The sequence below is a fragment of the Podarcis pityusensis genome, assembly GCF_964106645.2.
Source record: "Podarcis pityusensis genome assembly, chromosome: 18".
NCBI classification, from domain to species: Eukaryota; Metazoa; Chordata; class Lepidosauria; order Squamata; family Lacertidae; genus Podarcis; species Podarcis pityusensis.
The window spans coordinates 9,915,367-9,922,464 of record NC_138043.1 but is presented as its reverse complement, the minus strand read 5'-3'; the positions used below and the strand labels follow the sequence as shown (position 1 = coordinate 9,922,464).

Here is a 7,098-nt window from a genome sequence, read left to right as displayed (position 1 = left end):
ATACTTGGGGTATTCTTCGTAGCTAGTACGGTAGTTGTCAAAAGCCTTTTGCTCCTCCACGTGTGTGTCCGATCCATTTTTGAAGCTGTCCAAGTTGATGGCCCTAACTGCCTGCAGTGGGAGAGAGTTCCACAGTTTAACTCTGTTGAATCTCTCAATGTTCAGCTTCACTGCATGCCCACGGTCTAGCGTTATAAGAGAGGGTGGGTGGGAATCTTTTAGGAACGCTGTAAGAATTATTGGGTTAACTCCAGGGGAATAGGCGCACACGCACACAAACAGAGAGAGAGAAACGTGGTCTGCAACACATATTTGTTTACCCTGAGAGGCCAGTACAGCTGCAGATAAGCAGGGTGGAGCCAGTGTGGATATATGCAGATAATCCAGCCTTGCAATATGCCCGCTCGCCTCGGGTGAACCGAGGATGCTGCAGGCGAGGGCTGGAGTCCCAAAAACCTCCCTCCAGGGTTTTCCTGTTTGGGGAGGCTGGGATCTTTTTGCATGCAAAGACACACTCCAGCACGGACCTGCGGCTGCCCTCCCCTTAAAGCCAGATTCTAGTCCTCAACGGCTCAAAATCAAAAGCGGTTTAAATAAGAGCAAAGGATGGGTTGCGGTTTCGAACCCCACATTGGGCAAAAGTGTGCCGCCTTGCAGGGGGGTGGACGAGATGCCCTCAGGGTCCCTTCCAGCTGTACAATTCTAGGCTCCTACAGAGACACAGAAGGCAGATTTCTTTGGCATTCTCTTGAAGGCCAGCCTGCCTAGCTACCTAGCAAGCGAGGGTCTCGTTTTTTCAGGCGATCTTCCAGCGGTTTTTAAGAAGGTCAGGCCCATTCCAGGCCTCCAGAGTTTTCTCGGAAACCTGGGACGGTCTCCTGGCCTGCGTAGCAGACAGATTCCGGAGGAAAACATGTTTTGCTGGGCTGGAAGGGGATCGTCCAGTGGGCTGGGAGGGGAGGAAACCAATGAGGGAGAGAGGGAGGGAGGCGTCAGCAATTTCCTTGGGCTCATAAGCGCTTGGGGTCCCTTCCCTGGCAACTCTCCCCTAGGAGAGGACTTTTGGAGGAGAAATACTGGCGGCGGGGGGGGGCAGGTCTCCTCTCCAGTTTTGCATCCTGCTCCATTTCTGGATATTGCACAACCGGCGTCTTGTGCAACCAGGCCTGCAAGTGTGCGTAGTTGCCAACTGCTTCTCCCTGGCAGGGCTCTTCTGGCTTTAAGAGCCCCAGGCGAGACTTTCCACCAGGTGCCGTTTCCTTGCCTCTGATCCATTCCGCAACCGGCTAGATCCCGAAGCTGTCATGAGCGCAGCAACCATAATATTGGGTGGGTGAAGAATTTGTGCATTCTGCTTGCAGGCCCTGCCAGTATCCCTATTTTTCTGAGTTGTCAGAAGCCCTGTCCTGGTTTCCGATTTGATCCCAGAATGTTAAGGTAACCTTAACAAAAAGTGCAACATTCTGGGATCAAATAAAGGGACCCCTGATCATTAGGTCCAGTCGTGGCCGACTCTGGGGTTGCGGCGCTCATCTCACTTTATTGGCCGAGGGAGCCGGCGTACAGCTTCCGGGTTGTGTGGCCAGCATGACTAGTGAAACCAGAGCAGCGCACGGAAACGCTGTTTACCTTCCCGCCAGAGCACTTTGACGTGCTTTCGAACTGCTAGGTTGGCAGGAGCAGGGACCGAGCAACGGGAGCTCACCCCGTCGCGGGGATTCGAACCGCAATGTTCTGATCGGCAAGTCCTAGGCTCTGTGGTTTAACCCACAGCGCCACCCGCATCCCTATTTCCATCAGAGAAATGTTGGAGGGCATGTGTTTGGAGGCTGGAGACACTTTGCACCTGCCTCATGCTGGGCTTTTGAGCTGGTTCTTTTCTTTAAAAAATGGATAGGGTCTCACAAGAAGCAGAAAATTTGCAAGTGACACTGCCTCTCCCCTCTTTGCAGGAACGAAGGAGGTTTGCAAGGCAGACCTGGACTGCAAGAAAACAACAGCTGCCTGCCCCTTGGGGAGCGACAGAGCCCATTGCAACCAAGGGTGCATCTGCCCATGTGCAGAAAGCCGAGGGCTACACGTAGGGGTCTCTCTTGGCCCTAACTGGGGGTCCTGGGGATTGGCCCCAGAGCTTCCTGCCTCCAAAGCAGCTGCTCTACTGTTGAGTTATATTATCGTTTCCCTAAAGGCGACGCAAGGCTGTAGTCCTCATTATTGCGAACAAAGCTCTGATTTGAAGCTGAGACCTTTTGTCCAGGTGGCCCGGGATTATCTGCACCGTTGAGGGCATTTTGGGAGATGATAGATGATGAGATAAAAAGGACGTTTACTATACCAAAAAAACAACAATCCCTGGAGTTTTTCTTTTAGGGATTATAGGGACAGAAGTTCCCCCCAAAAGACGATGAAGACGATGAAGTTGTTTACAACTGCAGCTAAGATTCTCTACACACACAAAAATGGGAAGAAGCAGAAATTCTCACCAAAGAAGAATGAATAAGGAAGGCGATGGATTATGCCAGATGGGGAAAGTTAGCAGCTAAAATAAGGTTTTTGTGGAAGAGGGGAAACCCTTCTCAAATTATTTAAAGAAATATTATTACATGACAAACATGGGATCAGGATTCGAACCCTGAGCAACAGGAGGGTTTAAAGATTACAGTAGTTTTGTCAAGGTTTGAGAGACAGAAAATAGGGAGCAGCAGAAGGAGAGAAACAGGAACATCGTGGGAAAGGAGGTGGGAAGTCGGACAAAAAGAGTTTTTATTGTGTATTGAAATGTATGTGTGATTTTATCATATGTGGTGGGAATGTAAGAAAATAAAGAACTTCTGGGAAATGATATATAATGAGATGAAAAAGATGTTGAAATATACATTAAAAAAAAACAAAAAACCAGAAGCATTTCTACTTGGTATTATAGGTCAGGATATTAATAGGCAAGATGTTAAATTGTTTTTATATGTAACAACAGTGGCAAGAGTATTGTTAGCCCAGAAATGGATGCAAGAAGAAATTCCGACGAAAGAAGAATGGCAGATGAAAATAATGGACTACGCAGAATTGGACAAAATGACAGGAAGGATTCGAAACCTGCGGGAACAGAGATTCAAAGAAGATTGGAAGAAATATACAAATTATTTGAAGAGAACTGTAATCAACAAATTACTCTAGTAAGACTACAAGAAGTTTTGTAAGGAGAAATATATGAAGTGCTACAAAGTAGATAAAGAATAGAGAGATTGGTTATGAGTTTTAAACGTAACAGGGAAAATAAGAAATGTATACTAAGAGATTAGATTGGAAAATTTTCAGACTGGACTGGTGGAAGTCAAAATATTGAATAAGATGTAAAATGTGTTTAATTAATGGTATGTTAAAAAACTAATAAAATTTTTTATATATATAAGAAATGTACGTGTGAAATTTTGGAAAACTTAATAGAAGAAACTTGGGGTGGGGGGAGGGGGAGGGTTGCCTGCATTGATTGACAAGAGGCTCTTGTCAATCAATCAAGGAGCCAGCTCCTTCTGCAAGCCAAGCAGCAGTTCTGCTTATCGGGGTTATTAGGGAGTCAGGCGTACCTCGTCTCGTGGTAACCTTGCGGTTATGTAATCCTTGGCAAGAGCTCTGCAACTGTTTTTCTGTGCTGATAACGCCCTTCCCCTTCGCTCCACAGAGTCCAGGGACCTGCCTTACCCTCCAGAGGAGGAGGAGCGACCTGCCCAGGCGGCAGCAAAGGGGGATTCCTGTTTCTAGTCCTCTCTGTTTCTCGTTTTCTCGCTCAGCTGTTTCTTTAAACTGCAGCTAAATGCAGGAAAACAGGGTCCGTAATGCACTAGGGACGGGTTGTGGGGTTAGGGTCCAGGGTTCGGCACCCGGGGAAAGACTTGCTGTCTGAAACCACACAAAGCTGCTGCCAACCTGTGCAGGCAAAACTATTACTACTCTACTACTAATAATAATAATTTATTGTTTATACCCTGCCCATCTGGCTGGGCTTCCCCAGCCACTCTGGGCAGCTTCCAACAAAATATTAAAATACAGTAATGCATCAAACATTAAAAGCTTCCCTAAACAGGGCTGCCTTCAGATGTCGTCTAAAGGTCTGGTACAGTGGTACCTCTGGATGCGAACGGGATCCGTTCCGGAGCCCCGTTCGCATCCTGAGTAGAATGTAACACGCGACTGCAAGTCTGCGCATGCTTCCGTGCATGTGCATGACATCATTTTGAGCATCTGCGCATGCGCGAGTGGCGAAACACAGAAGTAACGCATTCTGTTACTTCCGGGTCACCGCGGAGCGTAACCTGAAAACGCTCAACTTGAAGCATATTTAACCCGAGGTATGACTGTTGTTGTTCTCTTTGACATCTGGTGGGAGGGAGTTCCACAGGGCGGGCGCCACCACCAAGAAGGCCCTCTGCCTGGTTCCCTATAGCTTGGCTTCTCACAGTGAGGGAACCGCCAGAAGGCCCTCGGCGCTGGATCTCAGTGTCCGGGCAAAAGGATGGGGGTGGAGACGCTCCTTCAGGTATACTGGACTGAGGCCGTTTAGGGCTTTCAAGGTCAGCACCAACACTTTGAATTGTGCTCGGAAACGTACTGGGAGCCAATGCAGGTCTTTCAAGACTGGTGTTATGTGGTCTCGGTGGCCACTCTCAGTAGTAGTATGAATGGTCTCCCTCGGCAGGTGACGGCCTCTCTTTCCTTGGAGGTTTCAAAGCAGAGGTTGGATGGCATTATCTGTCACAGATGCTTTAGTTGAAATTCCTGCATTGCGGGGGGTTGGGCTGGATGACCCTTTAGGGTCCCTTCCAATGCCATCATCATCATCATCATCCTTTTTATTCGACCGTCAGTCAGAAAAAGTACATTTTGCCCTTCCAATGCTACGATTCTGGTATTGTATGAAAAATTATATCTATATATAATAAAGATAAGGCCTGCAAGAACACCTGGGAAAGTTATTTAGGTCACTCTGCCAAGCAGAGGGCAATTTAGGCAGCAATAAAACTCAAGAGAGCTACGGGGAGTCAGCCTGCTCTGCCCCACTTCAGCCTGGGGGCTGCTGCCAAGGCGGCCCCGTTCACCTCCGATCTGCAACCGCCCTCCACATTAACAATCACCGAACCTTGGAGCATGAGAAGGAGGCAGGGAGCAGGGCAGCCAATTAGAGAGGAGCTGAGAGGCCTCCCGTTGCTTCCCTGCACGATGCCCCGTTCTGGGCGCTCAGTGAGACGATGCTGAGAGAGGGAGACAGCCCACTCAGCCCTTTGCAGGCTCATCTTCTTACTTAGGTTTGCATCCCCATCATGAAATGATGCCTAACTATTTTTATAATTTAAAAGTATGGAAAAATTTGGAATGAGTTTCTACAAAATTTAGCAGGTTATTAATATTTACATAGGTACATATTAGGATAATAATAGGGACACAGGGTTAAATCACAGAGCCTAGGACTTGCCGATCAGAAGGTCGGTAGTTTGAATCCCCACGATGGAGTGAGCTCCCATTGTTCGGTCCCAGCTCCTGCCCACCTAGAAGTTCGAAAGCACAAAATACAAGTAGATAAATAGGTACCACTCCGGCGGGAAGGTAAACGGCGTTTCCGTGCGCTGCTCTGGTTCGCCAGAAGTGGCTTAGTCCTGCTGGCCACATGACCCGGAAGCTGTATGCCGGCTCCCTTGGCCAATAAAGCGAGATGAGCGCCACAACCCCAGAGTCAGTCACAACTGGACCTAATGGTCAGGGGTCCCTTTACCTTTACCTAAATTAAAATATATCTAATTGCTGTGGACTTCTCTTTGCTGTATATAAATACAACGCAATTAGAAAATTTATATTAAAAATTTTATATTATAAATAATATTATAAATTCCCCTATACTCCCCACTCCCCTTCACCCATGTATGATATCAGTTTTTTGTTTTTTGTTTAACTTCTTCCGTCTTGTGTTTATCCCGCAGGTAAACTTCTTAAGGGGTTCATAGGAACACTGCAAACTTGACCTGATAGCTAATCGGCAACTGGTTATGGCTCCTGAAGGCCAGGGCGTCAGGAACCACCACCACGGTGAATTTCCTTACCAAAACCCCGCTTTTAACAAAGCTCCCTGTCTGCGGAATTAAACAACGATGGTGCCATTCAGAGTCCGTGCTTCTGAACGTTGTGTTGAATCCTAGAATTGCAGACTTGGGGCCCCAGGGGTCATCTAGTCCAACCCCCTGCAAGGCAGGAATTTCAACTAAAGCATCTGTGACAGATGGCCGTCCAACTTCTGCTTAAAAACCTCCCAGGAAGGAGCGTCCACCACCTTCCATCCCACGATCAAATAGCTCTCACTGTCAGAAAGTTTTTCTTGACGTTGAGTCGGAATCTCCTTTCTCGTCGCTTGAAGCCATGGGTTCGAGTCCTACCCTCCAGAGGAGGAGAAAGCAAGCTTCTCTCTTTACTTGCTTTTTCTTTCTCTATCCCCCTCCCCTTTTTTTGTTCTTTTAAGGTCTTTGTTTGGTTAAAAACAGGGGAGAAAGATATAAAGCTTTGTATTTTCCTCTATAAACCTCAATGATATTTATTTATTTTTAAACCAAGCATGTCTCTTCAAGAATCTCTTTGGGGTGTGTGTGTGGGGGGGTGGCCTTTAAAAACAGAAACCTCTCTGGTCTTACAAAGCCAAGCCCTGCTCTCCCCAGGAAAGGATTTGGAGAGTCACCTGATGGCAGAAGGGACAGACAATGCTTTGCCACACGAGACACGGACAGGAATGAGTCTGTACGTGATTACAGACAGGGAGGGAAATTTCACTGGAGGGGAGGCAAATTGCTTGCACAATCTTACCAGGCCTTGCAGCAGGTCGGAGCTGCTTGGAACTGCTTCGGGTGTCCATGACGAGCTTTTTTTCACTTCCCAAGCTTTTGCTTGTGTGTTGAAACTGGAAGGAGTTGCACGAAGAACAGGGACTCGGGCAGGGGGGCAACAGGGAGGCATTTCCCTGGGAATATGGCTTAGCCCCACCTCCCTGTTGGGACCGGCTGACTCAATCCAAATATGTAGTCTGGTGGGCAAACTATTGTGTGTGCATGCGCGCTGAATCAT

The 7,098-nt window shown here is 47.7% G+C and overlaps 1 long non-coding RNA gene across 2 annotated transcripts; it reads left to right on the top strand.

Moving 5' to 3' along the window:
* Nucleotides 1–1,056: 1,056 nt before the first annotated feature.
* LOC308467541 lies at nucleotides 1,057–6,577 on the top strand. 2 transcript variants are annotated; one of them, XR_013981187.1, is made up of 2 exons: nucleotides 1,057–1,329; nucleotides 5,970–6,577. It is a non-coding gene; the product is annotated as an uncharacterized lncRNA (long non-coding RNA). The 2 variants fall into 2 exon arrangements; XR_013981188.1 differs by lacking the exon at nucleotides 5,970–6,577 and adding an exon at nucleotides 1,953–2,443.
* The last annotated feature ends 521 nt before the right edge of the window (nucleotides 6,578–7,098 follow it).